This window comes from Rhinoderma darwinii, chromosome 1 (assembly GCF_050947455.1).
Source record: "Rhinoderma darwinii isolate aRhiDar2 chromosome 1, aRhiDar2.hap1, whole genome shotgun sequence".
In the NCBI taxonomy this organism is placed as follows: Eukaryota; Metazoa; Chordata; class Amphibia; order Anura; family Rhinodermatidae; genus Rhinoderma; species Rhinoderma darwinii.
The window spans coordinates 219,101,550-219,125,088 of NC_134687.1; the positions used below are offsets into that span (position 1 = coordinate 219,101,550).

The following is a 23,539-nucleotide window of genomic DNA, read 5'->3' on the forward strand; positions in this document are numbered from 1 at the left end:
TACCTGCCCAGGACCTTAACCATCCTTCCTTGAATTAACACACCAACACCTTCTTTATGGAAATGTGGAAGTGGCCACAGCTTTATTCTTATTTACAAACATCGGCATGAAGACATAAATATATTTATTTTTCTCTCTCTCTCCTCCTGAAATGCCGATGCTCCCTGTCTCCATCAGGCATGTAGGGTGCTACCTCCGTCTTCATCTGCCGTACTTTCCGCCAGCTGTGACATCTACGAAAAAACCAGAAAAACGCCAGAACAAGAATATAACCGTAGAAAAATCTTTTTAAAAAACCAAACCAAAACCACCAGGGGAGGGAGGGCGGGTGTTTCTTCCACTGCAGCTTGAAGGTAAGAGGGCTTCCCGCTCCAAACCCCTGCCTTATATCTTCTTAACCACGCCCCTCTTACCCCTTGTTGACCAATCCTGGTCCTGGGCATTATTTTAAACCGTTCCATCCTTTCTTAACCCCTTGCAGTCCCTGACACTCTCCCTAGGCGCTTCAGTGTCTACAAGACTGCAAGGACCCATTATCCACTTTACCTGCCCAGGACCTTAACCATCCTTCCTTGAATTAACACACCAACACCTTCTTTATGGAAATGTGGAAGTGGCCACAGCTTTATTCTTATTTACAAACATCGGCATGAAGACATAAATATATTTATTTTTCTCTCTCTCTCCTCCTGAAATGCCGATGCTCCCTGTCTCCATCAGGCATGTAGGGTGCTACCTCCGTCTTCATCTGCCGTACTTTCCGCCAAGAAGGGGGAACTGAGAAACCTACTCAGTCCCCCGACCACCCCCACCAAGCAACGCCAACCCTCTCTCGGCACCATCCAAGAGATCCAATAGAAAGATATCAAGCCCGATATCATTCAGATGCACTCCATCCGGCGCCAGCAGATCAGCATTATCCCCCTCCAGGGATTGGTGTCGCAACCCAATCCCCCCTATAGAGCGAATGAACCGCGACACCCGCACATTGATTATCCTGCGCACTCTCTCCAACGCTGCCATATTCCTCGCTCCTCTCCACACCGTGCGCGCCACTATTTCGGACCAAACTACTACGCAACGGGCGAACAGGTCCTGAAAACGCGCCAAATCAGTCCGTATAAATGACAATAACTCAGCCATTTTCACTTGGCCGATATCATTTCCACCCGCATGTATGATCAGGACAACAGGTTCATACGTGTGCCTTGTAACTGCCACTACTTCTGGCAGTAACTGCACCCACCGTAATCCCCGTACACCTCTCCAATGGACGTCGGCCTGTGAGAGGCCCAAATTCGGACCTAATGGCCTTCGACCCGCTCGAACCGCTGCCCAGTGCACATACGAATGCCCCAAGATCCACACTTGGGGGCGCCGCGACCCTAACAAAGAAATTAAGCTACATTCCGGTCAAATGAAGATACAGGCAGGATTAACATAACACTCCATATAAAACAAGGAAGGAAAACAGGGATGGGGGGGGGGAAGGGGGAGACATTTTCTACTATGAAAACTTCCAGCTTACACACTCTTTAAAACCAAATCAGGTCGCACATATGACTTATAGCTATTAGAACGCCATCTACCCAGACTCATGATAGCCGCTGAATCCAAGCCCAAGGCATCTGCCTCAGTTGCCGCCCCTATCCTAAACGAATGTGTACCAAACTCACCCGGTGGCAAACCTAGGTACTTCAAACCGGCCTTAAAAATCGCCTCAAATTGAAAACGCGACATTGCGGATCCGTCCTGATGGATCAAGAATTGAGACCCGGGCACTCGGACCAACACGAATTCCTGTACCCATTTTACCGGGCAATACTGCCCCCCAATCCTCCCAATCGACAACCAAGCCCCCTCCCTACCATATCAGTCTTTGACCTCCGCACACAGACCCTGAGAGAATCTCCCAACGTTACTACATCCGATCCGAGAAGACCACCGCTTGCACTTACACTGTGCGGAACCAGCTCACTAACCCGTAATGCGGCAAAGAAAGCCAAAGAAAACGCCGCTCCGAACAAAGACACTTCATATTCATCCCGACACACAAAACATAAAACGGCTAGAAGCCGACCCAAAAGTGAAAAAGATACTGGCCGCCTCGTGTCCCTGGAACACGCCTCTTTTTTACACCCTTTTAAAGACTGCCGAACTACAAATTCTTTTGTAACATCTCTGCATCCCCACAATTTTAACATAAAGGCCACCCCTGCTAAAAACTTGCTCGCTGTGGCCGCACTACCCCCTTCCTGACGTATTTGTACCAAACTTGCTAACGTGACGTCCAGGTGACAACCATCCTGTGATGGGAAGTTATTCCCTGCAATCTCCAACCACCGATCCCACGCTCTGCAATGACTCTTCCAAGTCGCCGGTACCACCGAACCCCTCAACAGCCTCATAAGTTGTCCTCGACCAGGGCCCATAAGTGAAGGGGGGGGGACACCCCTTCTGCCAAAGCTGCCGGGTGCAATTCCCGAAACCGAGACATCTGTGAACGAGACAAAGCATCGGCCATCACATTACGGACACCCGGAACATGTTTCGCACGAAACCACACATTCAAACGCAAAAACTTCAGAACCAACCGTCTTAATAAAGCTAACACCGGCAATGAACTAGACGACAACCCGTTCACCGCATGCACCACCGCCATGTTGTCTGTCCAAAATACAATCCTCTTGTTAACCATCACGCTACCCCACAACTCTATTGCCACTATAATAGGAAACAATTCCAATAGCGTCAAATTACGTAAAACTCCCAAATCACTCCAATGCAAGGGCCAAGGGGATCTACACCAACTTCGGCCCAAAATTGCTCCAAAACCATCACTTCCGGCTGCATCCGTAAACAATTCCAAGTCTACATTAGACAACTCAGCTTCCTGACACACCGACCTCCCATTAAACGAACTCAAAAAAGAATGCCAGACAAACAAATCCTTCTTCATACAAGAAGTTACCCGGATAAAATGATTTGGCTTCGAGATACCTCTAGTGGCTAAAGACAAACGCCTAGAAAAAACACGACCCATTGGAATTATACGACAAGCAAACACCAGCAATCCCATTAACGATTGTAACTGTTTTAACGTCACTTTTTTCGACCCCATGACCTGGTCAACTTGCGTCACTAGCCTTGCCAATTTATCATCGGGCAAGCGAAACATCATCCGCTCGCTATCTATTTCGATACCCAAAAATGACAAAACAGTAACAGGGCCTTCTGTTTTATCTTCAGAAATAGGTACACCGAAACGCGACATCACCTGTCGAAACACTCTCAGCAACGTGCTGCACAACCCAGAGCCCCCCGGGCCCACAAAAAGAAAATCATCCAGATAATGAATAACCGAGTCACAACCAGACTCCAAACGAACTACCCATTCTAAAAATGACGCAAACATCTCAAAGTAACTGCATGATATTGAACAACCCATGGGAAGGCACATATCCACGTAAAACCCTTTGTCTAAACAACAACCCAACAGGTGAAAACATTCCGGATGAACCGGCAACAAACGAAAGGCCGCTTCAATATCAGATTTAGCTAACAACGCCCCCTGTCCAGCCGCCTGTACCAGCCTTACCGCAACATCGAAAGACGTATACGAAACCGCCGCCTCCGCCCTAGAAATACCGTCGTTAACAGAACCACCGCGAGGAAAGGAAAGGTGATGAATCAGCCTAAACTTTCCTCGTTCCTTCTTTGGAACTAAGCCAAGGGGGGAAACCCGCAGATTCGTATACGGCGGCTCACTGAATGGACCTGCCATTCTTCCCAATTCCACCTCTTTTGCCAATTTTAACCGCGCAATGCCCACATTCTCATTGATCGACTTCAAATTGTCAGCCAATGACAATGTCGCAGAATATTCAAAAGGAATCTCGAACCCAAACGAAAACCCGCTAGTGAGCACCTCTGCTTCCCGCCTCCTGTGGTACCGCTCTAACCATGGGCCCATCTCGAGCACGTTCACCGGCGTTCTCCGCTGCGCCGGAAGGAGGTGCCTTAACCGGCTGCTTACCTCTCCGGAAACACCGGAGCGCCGCATGAGCGCCCCCACAGATGGAGCATTCATGTCGGAATTTGCACGTGGCAAAGAAACGACAGTGGCCCTCGTTGTAGAGCCAACAGGCACCCGTGGGCCTAGCGGCCGCAACTCCAGGGGCGGGGCCCGGAGCTGCGGCCGCACTGGGAAAGGGGCGTTGTTGCCTACTCCCTTGCGCTAAAATAAGCTGCAACCACACGTCCGTTGCCTTCGTCGCCCAACTAATATCAGGCGACAAAGCCAAACGTCGCCGAAATTCTTCATCATATCGCCACCAGGCCGCACCACCGTGCAGCCTGTGGGCGCTGAAAATTGTGTCAAAATAGACAAACAACTCGGCCCCTTTCCCAGGATAGCGTTGGCAAATAACATGAGCCAGTGCAGCGTAACACTGTACCCAGTTGCCAAATGTTTTCGCTACTTTCGCTTTCCTATCCGAACCTCTCTCAAAGCCCCGCTCCTTGTCGACAGTCACCTGCTCCACCGAGACCAAGGACCAAATATCCACAAATTCATTCCTCCAAATCTTGTCCTTGACCTCAGCTGACAAATGAGTCCCGAGAGGAGCGACTCCACAAAACAATGAATCTCTAAACGTCAAACTAGCTAAAGCATTCTCTTTCTCAGACGGGGGCATAGCTCCCTCTGGTGGCACAGAGGGACACGACGTTCCCTCATTCACTTTCAACCCAGCCACCACGGCTTTTAAAACAGAAATCAAATCCGCACCCGCTGCATTAGGTTTATTAAGCCATGCGTCACCGCAGGCCGACTCACCGCTCCCAGAGGTCCCACCGACTCCAGAGGGTCCTTCAGCCACTTGCCGCGGCACTGGAACCACGGCCTGCACCTCCTCCACCGGCCCGGCGGGAGGTACAACCTGGGACAGCTGCTCCTGATCCACCGACAAGCGCTGCACCTCCCGGCGTCGACTGCGTCTCTGCGGCCGTGAGGATCTCCTCGACGACCTCCTCCGTGATCCGGATGATGCGGACGTCGTCGCAGACGAGGAGGAGAAACCATCGCTGGAAGACGAGGAATACCGTCGACCACGCCTCTTCCCGTCACCTGACCTGCGACGTCCATGATGGCCGTGCCGGCGATGTCCACCAGCCCGGCGTTTCCTCCCTCGCCTGGAACGCTCCCTTCTTGGACCTGCAGGAGAGAAAGATGACAAGGCAGGAGAAGGGCAAATAGAATCCAAAACACCCTCAATCCTATCTTTCCTAGCACACTCCCCCCCTGCCCCTGACCCATGCTGACAGGGGCCCGGGGGGGACCGGGGTGGAGAAGCGACAGGCACCGCAGAAGCCCCCGCCCCCTGGCTGGGCTGCTTGCTCACCGTCCGCCTCCCCGCACCCGCCGCCATCTTCTTTTTTCGTGCGCCGCCATCTTGTGTCCTGGCTGCACTGCGCCTGCCAGGACGTCCCGCCCCTGTTCCCCCCGCCGCCAATTCTGGCTGCGTAGAGAACAGCACGGGGAAAGATGGCGCCGACCCCGGCTGCACACAGGCCCCAGAAGCAAGTCCCAGCTCCTGTGAACATGCCGCATGGTAAGCGACCATGTCGGACCAGTCGCCTGAGTCCGCCATATTCACCCCACTGTCACGATAGTCGGCCGCTGCCTCCGCGCCCGCATCAGCAGCTCGAGGCGGGTTGTACCGTGCCCGTGCCGGTTTAACAGCCGCCCTCTTACCGCCATGGGGAAGGACGCCAGCGCGACGAGTGGACGGGGGGGAGGGGGGCACTATGTCGACCGACGAAGCACCCGTCGACATAGGCCTAGGGGACCTGCTGGGACCACCGCATGACTGTGCAGCAGTCACAGCACCCCTCATAGCAACAGGGCTAGGGCTCAGTCGAACCGGAGGGCGTGTAACGCGCTGCGGCCTACCTCGGGTAGCCGCTCCCGACTGTTCCGTGCCCCGCTCAGATCCTCGCTTCTCTCCTTCCTCCAACAGGGATTCCAGCCAGGCAGGTCCCTCCGACGCTACCCGCTGTGCCACCTTCCGCAATAGTTCTTCTGCCATCTTCTCAACGACCACGCTCTGAATCTCCACAGCAGCAGCAAAGGTGTTTCTTCCACTGCAGCTTGAAGGTAAGAGGGCTTCCCGCTCCAAACCCCTGCCTTATATCTTCTTAACCACGCCCCTCTTACCCCTTGTTGACCAATCCTGGTCCTGGGCATTATTTTAAACCGTTCCATCCTTTCTTAACCCCTTGCAGTCCCTGACACTCTCCCTAGGCGCTTCAGTGTCTACAAAGAGACTTGTAGCTGACACTGAAATCTCAGTGTAAATAAAGTGGTATAGAGACCAGGGTATCACCAAAAATCAGAGTAGGTCCCAGAAGCCATACCAACCCGTGTATTGCATATCAAGCCAAAAATGAGCTCCACAGCAAGAGCCCCGACGCACGTTTCGCGGTAGCTTTTTCAAGGGGTACTGACTAGTAAGGTGACCGGCGTTGTATTTATACTCAGTGGTGGGAGAGGTTTATTCAGAGATAGCAAATAGCAGCACGACATTCTCAAATCCCCAATGCTGAACACCTGAAATGTACCAGGTGTTCTACATTGGTGAATCAGCATGTCTAAAGTTACCTGAATGCTGATCGGTAAGCAGCAAACACCACCATTGCAAATGTCCAGTGTACGTCTCAAGGAATGTAAACGCGCATGCGCGTGCGCATCAGACCGCAAGCGCCGCAGACAACAGATGTAATAGCTTATATATGACGTATAACATCATAGTGGCTATTTTAAGTATGGGCAAGGACAATACGAGATCAACTTATATGGCAAGAACCAGTATAGGGCATATGTATCACGATCCGATTTTTTATGTGAGAAACAGAATATAAATATACAATGGAACTCTAATGTCTCAAAATATAAGCAATAATACATATATAGAAAAAATATACATAATTTGATAATACATCAAACATAGTGTCATACTGTCATACTGTCATTTCATAAAACCATCAATACAAAAAAGACCATATATTGACTTATATATATATACAAAAATAAATATATATAACATATAGTAAACCGGGGAAACAATTTATGAAAGAATATTATTTCATAAAAAATAATAATAAATAATAAATGATAGTGAGAAGTGAGTGAACACACGTGCACAGTGTGGTGATAAAATAAAAAACAAAATAAATAAAGTGAAACACACGTGACAAAACCACAGTTAAAATACAATTCTATTTATTAATATAAATAATACATACAATAATGTAACAGATGTACAATGTGATATGTGCTAATATGCTCAAAAAAATTTATAATGATAAGACATATGTGATTTTATTGTTAGCATGTATATAAATAACAAGCGTGTAAAAAATATATATAAATATATTGAGAGTGAATATGTGTAAACATAAATGTGAATAAATAAAAATATAAATATAAAAAAATATATATATATATACAACATACCAAGTGTGATGACAACATTTATATAAGGATATATAAAATGGATAATAAATAATGTATAATAAATATGTGTGCAGTGTGTGCACAAACACACGAATAAAAATAAGTACCCCATGAAAAGAGCTAAAAAATGATCAAAATTTAGAGTATGTTCAAAACGTATTGTTGAATAGAGTCCAACCAAAAACATTATTCTGAGATATAATATGTGATACTTGGTATTCTATTCAGCCCAATAAATACAGATCGTATGGCCCCTATAAAAAGACAAAAATGATGATGTTAAAAATGCCACCAAATATGGATACAGCCAAAACGCAATAATGCTTAAACCGACAAGCCCACCAATTATTAACAGCACAGTCCAACCATACCAGTCAAATATATACAGGTTTAAAAAGTTAAGATAATGATGCTATAGGACCCAAAAAGAAAATATTGTTATAGGAAGGAAGCGAAGGACATTTTCTCATTGAGCCCCAGAGGCGCGCTAGTCTTCAATTTTGTGATCCATTTACATTCGATCCGTTCTAATTTACGGAAAGTATCTCCTCCACGTGATCCAACAATAATTTTGTCGATGCCATGAACCTTTAAATCCTGCCACTTGTTATTGTGAAAATCGCGGAAATGTCGGGGGATAGATTTCAATTTATCGATTTCTTCCCAGTTGTTACCCTCTATTGTTCCAGCCTTTTTAATGTCCCTCACGTGTTCTTGAATTCGCATTTTAAGTTCTCTTGTTGTCATGCCTACATAAGACAGGCCACATGGACATGTTGCCATGTACACTACACCAGTAGTACTGCAATTGATGAAGTGTACAATTTTAAAACTTCTTTTCTTTTCAGAATCAGTGAATGTATCAGTTTTCACAATCAATTTGCAAATAGAGCAATGACCACAAGAGAAAGATCCCCACGTCGGCCCTTTAGAGCCAAAAAGATAGGTTTTGGGACTAGGAGCACTATAGTGACTCCGAACTAAGTGGTCACCCAAGGTTTTACTTCTTTTGGCTGTAAGTTGGGGCTTCGGGGGTAGATGTTTTTTCAAATCTGGATCCGTGAGCAGAATTGGCCAAAAGCGAGTCACAATATTTCTTATCTCCATCCATTGCGAGTTGTATGGAGTAATAAGTCTCACTATATCATCCGTGTTCTTACGTTTTTGTTGAGTAAGCAGATTATTCCTATTACTGTGACAAGCCCTATGATATCCCTTCTCGATATCCTTTTTAGGATACCCTCGTTGTATGAAACGGGTCCTCAGACATTGTGATTCTCTTTCAAAATTAGAATCGGAGTCACATACACGTCTGGCCCTCAGGAATTGCCCCGTAGGGATAGCCCGTATAACATGAGAGGGATGAAAGGACGATGCATGTAGGAGAGAATTTACAGAAGTTTCCTTACGGAAAATGGTGGTGCTGAGCTTACCTGTATCTTGTACTGTCATTTTGATATCCAAAAAATCCATGTTGGTTTGACTGATCTTACTCGTTAATTTGATGTTCTGTGTGTTGTTGTTCAAAATGGATACAAACTGATCAAGGTCTGCACGCGTACCCTGCCAAATAAAAAGGATGTCATCGATAAAACGCATCCAACTAACAACACATCCAGACACCATATCCATGGCCTCCCGTACAATTTCCTGTTCCCAGTAGCCCAAAAATAAATTCGCATATGAAGGTGCACAGGTGGCACCCATTGCCGTCCCCCGAAGTTGTAAATAGTGTTTGTCCCTGAACACAAAATAATTATGCTCAAGGACAAAAGGCAAAAGGAGGATCAGAAATTGGATCAATTCACAATCGTGATCACATGGGCCTAAGAAGTATTGAATAGCTCGCAGCCCTAACTCGTGGTCAATACAGGTGTACAGGGATTCCACATCACAGGATACCAAATACATATCCTGCTCAATGGTCACCCCATCTAGGCGTTTCAACACGTCCGTAGAATCCTTCACATATGATTGTAGATTCTCGACGCATGGACGGAGATAAAAATCCAGGAAGCGACAGATAGACTCACACAAACTCCCACATCCTGACACAATAGGCCGGCCTGGTGGTTTCTTATGATCTTTATGTACCTTTGGTAGGAGGTATAGTGTGGGAGTGATGGGAAACTTCACAGTGAGCCCATCCATGATTTTTTTAGTGATGATGTTATTATCACAAGCTTCCATTAGTATCGCATCCAACTGTCCTTTGAAGTCAGTAGTCGGGTTATATGTCAAACGCTTGTAACACTCCACATCCCGTAATTGCCGATATGCCTCTGATACGTACATCTCAATAGGCCATATCACCACATTTCCACCCTTGTCAGCCGGTTTAAACACAATGCCCTTCATCTGCTTAAGCTCACGTAAAGCCTTTCGCTGGGCCCAAGATAAATTATCATAGCCACGATCCTGTGGTAACTTCCGAAGCTCGTCAACCACCATTCTGACGAACATCTCCACAGATGGATTTAGTGACAAGGGAGGAAATGTGGTGGACCTAGGGCGAATGGTATCTGGAAACCTACCATTACTGACTTCTTGCTCCTGGAGTAGAGATTCTAGCGCCCGGACCGCTTCCAATTCCTCCTGTGCTGTAAAGAGATGATGAGGTTCATTTTTAGAGTGATACTTTTTGTATATAAGTTTGCGTGCAAACAGAAACACATCCTTGATGGCTAGAAAATCATCAAAGCCTGTCACAGGACAGAATGACAGACCCAAGGAGAGCACTGAGATTTGACTAGGAGTAAATACTATATCTGAGAGGTTGATTACCTTAAGTTCACCTCCTACATTGTCATCCAAAGGGTTGAACTTTCTTTTTGTGGGATTACGTCTGGTTTCATATCTCCTAGTTTTCATAGGTTGGCTCCCCTGAGATGCCCCAGACGTTGCACTATCCAGTGAAGACAGGGATTCGGAACGTGACATCGTATTGACACCACGTCTTTGCCACTTGTACACCCTTTGTTCCTGGAAGTCCATCAAATCACGCTGGTACTTCTTGGATTTGAGTTCTTTAATGTCATTCTCCCATTTTGTATATTCAAGGCTCAATTCATGTTCGAATTTGGAAAGAAGGTCTGAAGTGAGTTCCGTTTTCACTTTCTCCTGTAAAGGCAATATCAGCTTTTCAATTTCCTCCAACTGCTTCTTATCCCAACCAATCAAGAGCTCAATGAACGTCCGTGAGCAGGATTTGCATGCCTCTTCCCATCGAGACCGAAACATGGTGTCATCAAAAGTGAAGGAGGGAAAAACCTGTACCCGCAGGCCTCTGGGGATCAGGTCCTTAGTAAGATATTGCTCTAAGGCCACCTTATTCCACCATACTCGCATCCTTCGTTTAAGTAATTCTTTTAATTTCTTTTGGGTTTCAAATATTCCCATATGGGTTACACCCATAGGTCCTACAGCATCATTGCTAAAAACTTGAGTCACAACTGACAGGCAATTGGTTTCACGTGTATGGAAATCCATATTAGTATTTAGGCCTATTAAGAAGACAAAAGCAGTAATGAATACCTATATAGAACCAGACCGAACGATAAACGTTATAGTAAACGTCCACACATATCAAGGAAAAACAGACAATAAATACCTATAACTGTATGTGAAGACAAATCAAATCTCCCAAAAGGGAAAAATAATGACACCAAGTACAGTAAGTAACTTGCAAAAAATATAAATTCTTTATTACAATATACATAAGAACATGTTGGCCATCAGGACCTAAAAACCACAGACAATTAAAATATACAATGTGGAGAACATGAGGCTACTCAGAATGGCCTATATTCAACATTCAATAATACCAGACAGGGTCACTATGACAGTCATGCTATAAATGTACAGTACAAGGATAACCGACACCACAAAATGTGTCTCCAAAAAGCATGCTGAAACAGAACAATGTAATACAGACCCTGTAAAAAATAGTATACACGAGAGACTTGTAGCTGACACTGAAATCTCAGTGTAAATAAAGTGGTATAGAGACCAGGGTATCACCAAAAATCAGAGTAGGTCCCAGAAGCCATACCAACCCGTGTATTGCATATCAAGCCAAAAATGAGCTCCACAGCAAGAGCCCCGACGCACGTTTCGCGGTAGCTTTTTCAAGGGGTACTGACTAGTAAGGTGACCGGCGTTGTATTTATACTCAGTGGTGGGAGAGGTTTATTCAGAGATAGCAAATAGCAGCACGACATTCTCAAATCCCCAATGCTGAACACCTGAAATGTACCAGGTGTTCTACATTGGTGAATCAGCATGTCTAAAGTTACCTGAATGCTGATCGGTAAGCAGCAAACACCACCATTGCAAATGTCCAGTGTACGTCTCAAGGAATGTAAACGCGCATGCGCGTGCGCATCAGACCGCAAGCGCCGCAGACAACAGATGTAATAGCTTATATATGACGTATCACATCATAGTGGCTATTTTAAGTATGGGCAAGGACAATACGAGATCAACTTATATGGCAAGAACCAGTATAGGGCATATGTATCACGATCCGATTTTTTATGTGAGAAACAGAATATAAATATACAATGGAACTCTAATGTCTCAAAATATAAGCAATAATACATATATAGAAAAAATATACATAATTTGATAATACATCAAACATAGTGTCATACTGTCATTTCATAAAACCATCAATACAAAAAAGACCATATATTGACTTATATATATATACAAAAATAAATATATATAACATATAGTAAACCGGGGAAACAATTTATGAAAGAATATTATTTCATAAAAAATAATAATAAATAATAAATAAAATGTACAATTTTTTTTTTTTTAAATTGTGTGAGTTTTTGCTATCTTCTATTTGCTAGCAATCAAAACAGATTCACAAACACAGAAATACAGCAACACAATACAGAAGTACAGCAACACAATCCGGTTTTAGAACTCCACTTAGTTCACAAGCCACTTAAACCACCAAGCTCAGAAAGACGTACACTTGAGACGTACACTGGACATTTGCAATGGTGGTGTTTGCTGCTTACCGATCAGCATTCAGGTAACTTTAGACATGCTGATTCACCAATGTAGAACACCTGGTACATTTCAGGTGTTCAGCATTGGGGATTTGAGAATGTCGTGCTGCTATTTGCTATCTCTGAATAAACCTCTCCCACCACTGAGTATAAATACAACGCCGGTCACCTTACTAGTCAGTACCCCTTGAAAAAGCTACCGCGAAACGTGCGTCGGGGCTCTTGCTGTGGAGCTCATTTTTGGCTTGATATGCAATACACGGGTTGGTATGGCTTCTGGGACCTACTCTGATTTTTGGTGATACCCTGGTCTCTATACCACTTTATTTACACTGAGATTTCAGTGTCAGCTACAAGTCTCTCGTGTATACTATTTTTTACAGGGTCTGTATTACATTGTTCTGTTTCAGCATGCTTTTTGGAGACACATTTTGTGGTGTCGGTTATCCTTGTACTGTACATTTATAGCATGACTGTCATAGTGACCCTGTCTGGTATTATTGAATGTTGAATATAGGCCATTCTGAGTAGCCTCATGTTCTCCACATTGTATATTTTAATTGTCTGTGGTTTTTAGGTCCTGATGGCCAACATGTTCTTATGTATATTGTAATAAAGAATTTATATTTTTTGCAAGTTACTTACTGTACTTGGTGTCATTATTTTTCCCTTTTGGGAGATTTGATTTGTCTTCACATACAGTTATAGGTATTTAATGTATATTCATTGTCAGGACACTGCAGTAATGAGTGTTTGTGTATGTGGCTGCACATAGCGATATAGCTATATCGCTATGTGCAGTGTAAATGAATAAAGAGAAGTGTATGACACTGATTGGTCAGCGTCATACACTCCTCTGTACAACGCCCACTTGGCCAAAAAGTAAAACACGCCCAGTTGTCCATTGAGAAACTCATTAGCATAAAGTTAATATAGGTCATAACTCCGTCAAAAATGATCGTTTTTCTAAATAGAAAACACTGCTGTAATCTACATTACAGCGCCGATCACATCATGTACAATATAGGCCACTTATAATGTGGTGACAGAGCCTCTTTAAGACAAATTAAATACCAAATGAGAATAGCCAGCGATAGAGGATGTTCTTGGCTCTCAAAGCATCCGTCAGTGGCTTAAGTTGCCTACGTTTGTTCCTAGTCATGGGAGAGATGTCTTGAAAAATTTGAATACGGTTGCCTTCATGAGAAAGCTCAGAGACCTCTCTAGCCTTCCTGAGCACTGTCCCTATGTGTGGAATTAATGAGGCGGCATATCACGTAGCGAGGAGGATCCCCATCTTTAGGTCTTGCACGTAAATCTCGGTGAGCTCTCTCCAGAACCAAATTGGTTGCCTAGTCAGGAGGCATTAAGGACTTTAAGATTGCATAAGTATTTTCCATAATATCTGGAGATGTAATAGATTCTGGAATGTCTCTTAAGCGCAGATTGTTATTGTCCTGATCTTCAACGTATGATAGTAGGCTTTTAAAGTGAATCTGGCAGTTACCTAAAGCTGATCTTGTAGCAGTTCCAAATTGAGTCAGGGAAGTCTGGTTTGCTGTGCATTTGTCTTAGTTCCTGTTTAATGTCTACTAGCTCCTTCATCACAGACTTTAAAGCATTCTCAATAATCCTTTGCATCATGTTTTTTGACAAATGTATGGTGGAAGTGGCTCCTCTCACATCCTCTCCTGAGCTGTCTCTTAGGGAGTCCATTAGGTTGGAGGAGGAATAGACGTGCCTTTGGTAGGTTCCCTTTTTGAGAATGGGACCTTTTCTTGAGAAACTTATCAATATCTGATTGTGGTTTTTTTCTGCTGCTTGGGGGTGCCACAACTGTCTATCCTCTGTACTTTTACCATGGTTAGTGAAATTGCAGATTACCGATCTGAAGTGCTAAAATAGTGTCCCTTCCCTCTCCCTTCCATCGTCTCAATTCAGGGCCATTGCAGCAATTATCCGGTAATATGTACGCAGATTAATTGCAAGAATATAGAAGTCACTCCGAGAGTAGCTGAAGAGCAGATTCACAGCTATATATAGCGTCAGTTATATGAAAAACACAAACACGGCACTGCAAAGTAAGAGTTGCCCTCCGGATGTATTCCAAAATTTAGACCGTAGTCTGGAGCTGTGTTAGGCCTCAGCTGCCCTGCGGCCTCTTGTAGAATTATGCACAGGTTGGTCAAGGGATTCAAACGGGAGGCAATATTAAACTACTGTCGTAATAAAGGGCTAAGGAACTCACCGCTGAATCGTTGTGGCTGGAGGGGGCCTGGTAAGCCAGGGATAGCAGTTAAACCTGACAGGAGCCCCAGGCTAATCAGTAGGCTGTACTCTGAAGATATTCCCTGGAAGTTTCAGACCGGTAATCCTAAAAGATGCAGCTACTCAAGTGCACTTAAGAGGCCGTAGATGGATGTAGATTGTCTAGCTGATGGCAGAGCTCTCTGTTCATGCGGCCATCTCGTTCTTATACAGTATAAGATTACTGTCTTCTAGGGCCATGCATCTAAGCCTTACATGTGGTAGGCTTAGACACAGGGCCCATCAGACATGATCACACATGGGCCATGTAACTAAGCCTACCACATGTTAGGCTTAGATACAGGGCCCCAGTGACTGTATGCATATATGGAACCCTCTGCACAAATTGTAGTGTAGGAATACCAATAAAACAACCGACACACAATTCTTTTAAATGTGGGGTTGACCCGGAGATCGGCCACAGCTTTATTTTTTTAAATAAATAATTTAAATTAACTTTTATTATTAAAATAACTTTTATTAACAAAATCAATGACCTAAAAGAAGAGGTCAACGAAACCTGCATGCCAGCCTATCCCTAAGGGCATGTAGGACATAAGCTACCACCCGCCAGCTGTGACAAAAACAACCGATGCGCACAGAAATCAATAGAATATAATAAATGCACCAGTGTGCCAAGAAAAGCAAATAAAGAACGGACTCTGAACAATGAACAGACAGAAAAAACTGCCAGTCACTTTTTTGTTTTGTTTCCGTGAACGCATTGATAAATGCGACCACTCAATACCATTAGTTTTTATGTTTCCATCACTATTTTATTTTTTGACACAAAAGTCCACATATACAAAATATAAACAGCTGTTGTTTTTTTTTTTTTTTTCTTTTTTTAAATGTAAGACATAACAATTGACCATCACCATACATAGGAAAGAAAAACCTACACCACCATCACCACAAGATTCCACAACACCAGTGGAGGGAGGGAGGGAAAAGTTCCAATCGCTAAAGAGGAAGCCTGAGGGGGGAGGATGATCTCATATGCTCTCCCCTTTTAACCCCCTCCCCCCCCCCGCGCTGTAACCCAATACGCTGCTAAAAAGCCCGGGAGTTAGGATGGGACAGAGGAGGGCCTGGAAGGGGGATCAGAACTGCATCACCTGCCTACACTACAGAAACTTAATTAACCCCTTGTTGGCAACAGTCCCAGGCACAGTGGCTATATGCCTGTGTGCCTACAAAGACAGTAATCTTATATATTATAAGATTACGGTCTGCTTGGGCCCTGTACCTATGTCTACTATGTGGTAGGCCTAGATACAGGGCCCAGTACACAGGATCACAACATTTCGTGAAGTTATGACGCGGGAAGACGTCAGGACCTCCGCCGCGCTCGGGAACGAGGAGGGTAAATATATTATTATTACTATAGTAACAGCGGCCCGTGTTTATTACATAGGCCCAGTTGCTATAGTAACTTTTTATAGACGTGGTGCAGGGGGCCGCAGGAACACTTGGTTCGGGGGCCCGTTCCCAATTGCAACCACTGCGACCCCTAGAAAGCCCGGTGCTAGCGAAGCCACTGTCTGAGGTTATCCCTTTATTCTCAGAGCATTTTACTTTGGCCACTCTCTCTTTTTTTTTTTTTAGTCTTGTGTCAGATCCCCAATTTAGGGGAGGCGAGGTATTTGTCAAGTTTTCCAGGATCTGATAGACTGCTGCGCTCAGACCTTGATTGGAGCCGGGGACGTTGCTTTGCCCATTGTAGCGTTTTGTGACCTGGTCATATTCATCCACTAATCAAGATATCCTGAGCACCAGGTACAACTTGTTATGGAGGCTGCTTTTTAACCACTAAGATCTAGGAGGTCTAAATTCTCACCCCCTTAAGCGATACCACACCCTCTTGAGTGTTGTTCTCCAACTAGCAGGAAAAACAAATATCTATAGGATAGATTAAATAAAATCCATGTGGCCTATTTTCTATCGAACCTCAGCTGACCCTATGTCATTTTCCCAACTAAACGGAAAAGCCCACAAGTCAGCAAAGTAGGCAAATCGATAATCTCACTTGTCCCGTTAGTCTTGGAGATACCTGATAGGTATGGGTACATGGGAGATAGGGATAACGGGGTGTTAATGCTCTTGCCACAAGAACAGCTTGTCTCAGGCAAATACCGACAGGCTCAGACACTGTAATAAGTAGAATTTGCAACCTAAGCAGTCTGTTTTAGAACCACAAAAGAAAAGCCAGCTAAAAAGATTGCAATGAGTACTCAAATAAGTCAAAATAGAGAAATCTCACATGTCCCTTATCCCTGTTGTCCTTAACCCCTTCCCGCAAATGCGCGTTACTGTACGTCCTTTTTAGCGGTGCGTTCCAGCAAATGGGTGTACAGTAACGCCCTGAGGATGAAGCGGGAACAGGAGCTGTGCCCACTTCATCTTCAGCGGGTGTCGGCTGTAATATACAGCCGACATCCCACTGCAACGGCGGCGATCACAGTTATCTTCAATCGCCAACGTTTAACCCCTTGAATGCCGCTCTCAATAGCAACAGCGGCATTTAAGTGATTGACACGTGGGGTGCCGATGGTTGCTATGGCAACCAGGAAGCCTAGTAACGGCTTCCTGGTTGTCAGGTATGGAAGCCTATTAGGTCCTGCCCAAGGCAGGACGTAATAGGCTTAACTGTCAGTTGTAAAATAACAGTTACAATACACTGCACTACACAAGTAGTGCAGTGTATTGTACTGGAGATCCGAAGATCAGATCTTCAAGTCCCCTAGTAAGTGTAAAAAAAAGTGAAAAAAAAAAAAAAAAGTTAAAGAAAATGTTTTAGATAAATAAATAAAAGTTGGACAAGTTTCCCTGATCAAGTCCTTTATAATTAAAAAGAAAAAAAGAAGTATAAAAAAAACTATGCATAATAGGTATTGCCGCGTTCGTATGGGCCTGACCTATAAAAATCTTATATTATTTATCCCGCACGGTAAACACCGTAAAAAATAAAAACAAAAAACTATGGCAGAATTTCGTTTTTTGGTCACGTTGTTTCCAAAAAAATGTAATAAAAAGTGATCTAAAAGTCACAAGTACCCCAAGATGTCAAAATTGTCACGCAAAAAACAAGCCCTCACACAGCTCCGTCGACAAAAAAAAATAAAAAAGTTATGGCTCTCAGGATATGGTGACACGAAAACATTATTTTATTTAGAAAAAAGTGTTTTTATTGTGTAAAAGTAGTAAAACATATAAAAACTAGATAAATTTGGTATTGCCATAATCGTATCGAACCGCAGAATAAAGTAAACATGTTGTTTATACTGCACAGAGAAAGCCGTTAAAAATTTATAGAAGAAAAGTTAGAGAATTTCTGTTTTTTGGTCTCCTCACCTCCCAAAATTTTTTATAAAAACTGATCAAAAAAATCGCATGTACCTAAAAATGATACTAATAAATCTACAGCTCGTCCCATGAAAATCAAGTACTCAAACAGCTCGTTAACGGAAAAATTAAAAGTTATGACTATCGGAACGCAATAATGCAAAACGACGGCGCAGACTTATTTATACGTGCAGCAGTTCTTCCCCTAAAATCCTACGTCATCATTTGCTAGCCCCCACTGGTAGACCCTGTAAATGCAGCGGAAACGTATGAAATTTTGGGGTCTTGTGCTACATATGGGGCTAGTGAAGAAGTCAAATATTAGGCGATGCTGGAGTGCAGATATTTTCTACAATACCACGGACGCCCTTTAGAAGTGCGACCCTTGCACTCAAAAATCTGGCCTGTGCATAAAGGATTGGTTCAAAGTGTACGTCGCTATCCATGGATAATTCATTTTATTATTCATTTACCCCATTATTACATCATCCTATTATGACCTGATGCACTCCACCCAGCTTACATATACCCTGATGTCATCCACCCAGCTTACATATACCCTGATTCACTCTGCCCAGCTTACATATACCCTGATGTATTCTGCCCAGCTTCATATAACCTGATATACTCCTCACAGCTTACATATACCCTGATGTACTCCGCCCAGTTTACATTTTCCCTGATGCACTCCGACCCAGATTACATATACCCTGATGTACTCCGCCCAGTTTACATATAACCTGATATACTCCACACAGTTTACATATACCCTGATGTACTCTGACAGCTTACATATGCCCCCCACATTATAAACTGAAACACCAGTAAAACACTAAACAAAACTACTACCAAGAAAAATCTGCGCTCCAGTGTGCCCAAACAGCAGTTTATTATCACATATGGGGTATTACTGTACTCTGTTGAACCCGCTTAACAATTTATGGGGTGTGTGTCTAAAGTGACACAATCTGAGCACAACACATTGGGCAATGAAATAGCATATCTGTGGAAAATGGCAATTTTCAATCTGCAACATCTATTGTGTACTAATTTCTGCAAAACCTTTGGGGTCAAAATGCTCACTACACTTCTAGAGGAATTCCTTGAGGGGTGTAGTTTCCTAAATGGGGTCACTTCTCTGGCGTTTTCACTGTACTGGTACCTCAGCACAATGCAACATGGCGCCAAGAAACAATTTTGTAAAATCTCCACTCGAAAAAACTAAATTGCACTTTTTCCCTTTAGACCCTTGACCGGTGTCCAAAAAGAAGTTTACAACCATATATGGGGTATTTCCCTACTCAGGAGAAATTGTGTAACAAATTTTGGGTTGTATTTTCTCCTATATTTCTTGTGGAAATGAAAAATTATGAGGTAAATCTACATTATTGAAAAAACAATATTTTTTAATTTTCACTGCCAAATTCTAATAAAATCTATAAAACACCTGAGGGATCAAAATGCTCACTACACCTATAATTTAATTCTTTGAGGGGTATAGTCTCCAAAATGGGATCACACCTGGGGAATTTCTACTGTACTGGTACTTCAGGGATCTGCAAATGCGACATGGCCCCCAGAAACCAATTCAGCAAAATCTGAGTTGCAAAATCCAAATGGCGCTCCTTCCCTTCTGAGCCCTGCCGTGGGTCCAAACAGCAGTTTATTACCACATATGGGGTATTGCCGTAATCAGGAGAATTTGCTTTACAAATGTTGAGGTGCTTTTACTCCTTTATTCCTTATAAAAGTTAGAAAAAAACTTTTTTCAGGGAAAAAAGTAGATTTTCATCTTCACAGACTAATTCCAATAAATTCAGCAAAAAACCTGTGGGGTCAAAATGCTAACTATACCACTAGAAGAGGGGTGTCGTTTCTAAAATGGGGTCACTTTTGGGGGGTTTCCACTGTTTAGGTCCCTCCAGTGCGTTGCAAACGCAACATGGCACTGAAAACCATTCCAGTAAAATCTGTGCTCCAAAATCCAAATGGCGCTCCTTCCCTTCTGAGCACTGTCTTGGGTCCAAACAGCAGTTTATTACCACATATGGGGTATTTCCGTAATCGGGAGAAATTGCTTTACAAATGTTGGGTTGCTTTTTCTCCTTTATTCCTTGCAAAAATGTGAAAAGTCTAAGTTTTTCCAGAAAAAAAAGGAGATTTTCATTTTCACAGACTAATTCAAATAAATTAAGCAAAAATCATGTGGGGTAAAAATGCTAACTATACCCCTAGATAAATTCCAGCGGGTGTAGTTTCAAAAATGGGGTCACTTTTGGGGGGTTTCCACTGTTTTGGCACCACAAGACCTCTTCAAACCTGACATGGTGCCTAAAATATATTCTAATAAAAAGGGGGCCCCAAAATCCACTAAGTGCTCCTTTGGTTCTAAGGCCGGTTTTTCCAGTCCATTACCACACTAGGGCCACGTGTGGGATATTTCTAAAAACTGCAGAATCTGGGCAATAAATATTGAGCTGCATTTCTCGGCTAAAACCTTCTGTGTTACAGAATTTTTTTTATTATAAATGAATTTTGGCAAAAGATAATAATTTTTAAAATTTCACCTCTACTTTGTTTCAACTCCTGTTGAACACCTAAAGGGTTAAAACACTTTCTAAATGCTGTTTTGAATACTTTAGGGGGTGCAGTTTTCAAAATGGAATGTTTTATGGGGTTTTCTAATATATGGGTCACTCAAAGCCACTTCAGAACTGAACTGGTCCCTGAAAATATAGCCTTTTGATATTTTCTTAAAGAGGCTCTGTCACCAGATTATAAGTGCCCTATCTCCTACATAATCTGATCGGTGCTGTAATGTAGATAACAACAGTGGTTTTTATTTTGAAAAACTATCATTTTTAAGCAAGTTATGAGCAATTTTAGATTTATGGTAATTAGTTTCCTAATAGACAACTGGGCGTTTTTTCCCTTTTTACTAACTGGGCGTTGTAAAGAGAAGTGTATGACGCTGACCAATCAGCGTCATACACTTCTCTCCATTCATTTCCATCTGTATTCACAGCACAGCGTGATCTCGCGAGATCACGCTGTGCTGTCACTTACTCACACATGAAATAACTTTACAGAAGTGTCTTGAGAGTGAATAGACATTGTCTCCAGCCAGGATGCGATGTCTATTCACACTTCCGACACTTCGGTAAAGTTTCTGTGGGAATTAATCACAGCACAGCGTGATCTCGCGAGATCACGCTGTGCTGTGAATACAGATGGAAATGAATGGAGAGAAGTGTATGACGCTGTGCTGTGTAAGTAAGTCCCACAGAAACTTTACCGAAGTGTTTGGGAGTGTGAATAGACATCGCATCCTGGCAGGAGGCAATGTCTATTCACTCTCAAGACGCTTTGGTAAAGTTAATGTGTGAGTAAGTGACAGCACAGCGTGATCTCGCGAGATCACACTGTGCTGTGAATACAGATGGAAATGAATGGAGAGAAGTGTATGACGCTGATTGTTCAGCATCATACACTTCTCTTTACAATGCCCAGTTGGTAAAAAGGTAAAAAACTCCCAGTTGTCTATTAAGAAACTAATTAGCATAAATCTAACATTTTTCAAAATAAAAACCACTGTTGTTATCTACATTACAGCGCCGATCAGATTATGTAGAAGATAGGGCATTTATAATCTGATGACAAAGCCTCTTTAAAAATGTGAGAAATTGCTGCTAAAGTTGTAAGCCTTGTAACGTCCTAGAAAAATTGAAGGACGTTAAAAAAAACTATGCAAACAGAAAGTAGACATATGGGAAATGTTAATTAGTAACTATTTTGTGTGGTATTACTATCTGTTTTACAAGCAGATTGTGGCGTCCACGGCCGCCGACCGCCGGGATTACTCATCCCCTAACGGCCGCAGCCATGGATCTGTGAGCACTGGTCCACATCTCCTCCCTAGGAGACGCCAGCACTCACTTCTGCTACATTCTGCTGTGTACCTTAGGGCCAGCGCACGTACATGAAAATAATCATCTATTAGCCCATCATCAGCCTGGACTATAAGAAGGGCCCTTCCACTTTACTCCTTGCTTGAGCATTGTTGTGTTTACCCGTATTAACCTGCTACCTGTATCCCGTGCTACCTTGTACTGTGCCTTAGAAAGTTGGAGTCGTGTTGTGCCACCGGTCACGCCTGCTGTGTTACACCATGCCTGGTGTCTGCTGCCAAGGTCCCATCTGAGCCTAGCCATTGCTACTGTCTGAACTACTACAGGTACCCTTGTGCTTGGACTATATATATACATTGACTTGGTACACTGTTTGGCCAGCTGCTATCCTGCTACGGTGGTACGGCCCAGTGGGTCCACATAACCAAAGATCGTGACAGTACGCTCAGGCCCTGGACCCCGCTGGTCAACCCAAGACCATGATGATATCACAAGTCATGCAGGCGGATATGCTGGTCTGCCAATTACGACAGGACCAACTCCTCCAGGCGGTTAACGCCATTACACATCGGCTGGATGCACAAGCTGCAGTCATCACAACACCCGTTCCTGGTGCTCCGGCTGTTCCTCCTGCTACACCTCCTGTCAGTACAAGTGCTGATTCTCGCTGCCACTACCTCCTCTACGGAGATGCGAGGACCTGCAGGGGATTTCTGAACCAGTGCCAGATCCACTTCAGTCCACATGCCAGAGCATTTTCTTCTGATGGCGCAAGGATTGCATTTATAGTCTCACTCCTTACTGGAAAGGCCCTAGCATGGGCGAATCCTATCTGGGAACGTCAGGGACCGGAGACCCGTGACTTCCAGTGTTTCCTACAGACTTTTCGCACGGTATTTGAGGAACCTGGATGAGTCTCCTCAGCAGCTGCATCTCTTCTGATCCTTCGCCAGGGGGACACCTCCGTGGGCGAGTACACCATTCAGTTCCGCACCCTGGCGGCAAAGCTGTCCTGGAACAACGAGGTCTTGGTTGCTACATTCCGGCAGGGACTATCGTCTAAAATTAAGGACGAGCTTGCCACTCGTGATATGCCACCTACCCTGGATGACCTAGAGGATCCCAAGAGGTTCGTCGGGAGGGAAGATTCCCTAAGTTGGCTCCTACCTTCCAGCAATCCCTGTTGCCCTCACCAGTTGTTCCACCAGAGGAACCTATGTAGTTGGACTGGCTCAAACTGTCTGCCCAGGAGAAACACCGAAGACGCACTTCGGGACTTTGTCTGTATTGCGGCCTCGGAGGTCATGTTGTGCATTTGTGCCCTCAGAAGCCTAAAAAAACTCCAATGCCTAGGATAGGTTGGAGAGACAACCCTTGGTGGAACTAAATAGAAAATTTACCTCAAAACAGTCCATTGTCTCTGCCTATCTGGACTCAGG

The 23,539-nt window shown here is 44.0% G+C and overlaps 1 long non-coding RNA gene across 1 annotated transcript; it reads right to left on the reverse strand.

Moving 5' to 3' along the window:
• Nucleotides 1-7,561: 7,561 nt before the first annotated feature.
• LOC142740020 (uncharacterized) lies at nucleotides 7,562-10,601 on the reverse strand. The gene is made up of 3 exons (XR_012880619.1): nucleotides 10,051-10,601; nucleotides 8,950-9,079; nucleotides 7,562-7,770 (listed from the first exon to the last, which is right to left on the reverse strand). It is a non-coding gene; the product is annotated as an uncharacterized LOC142740020 (long non-coding RNA).
• Nucleotides 10,602-23,539: the final 12,938 nt, after the last annotated feature.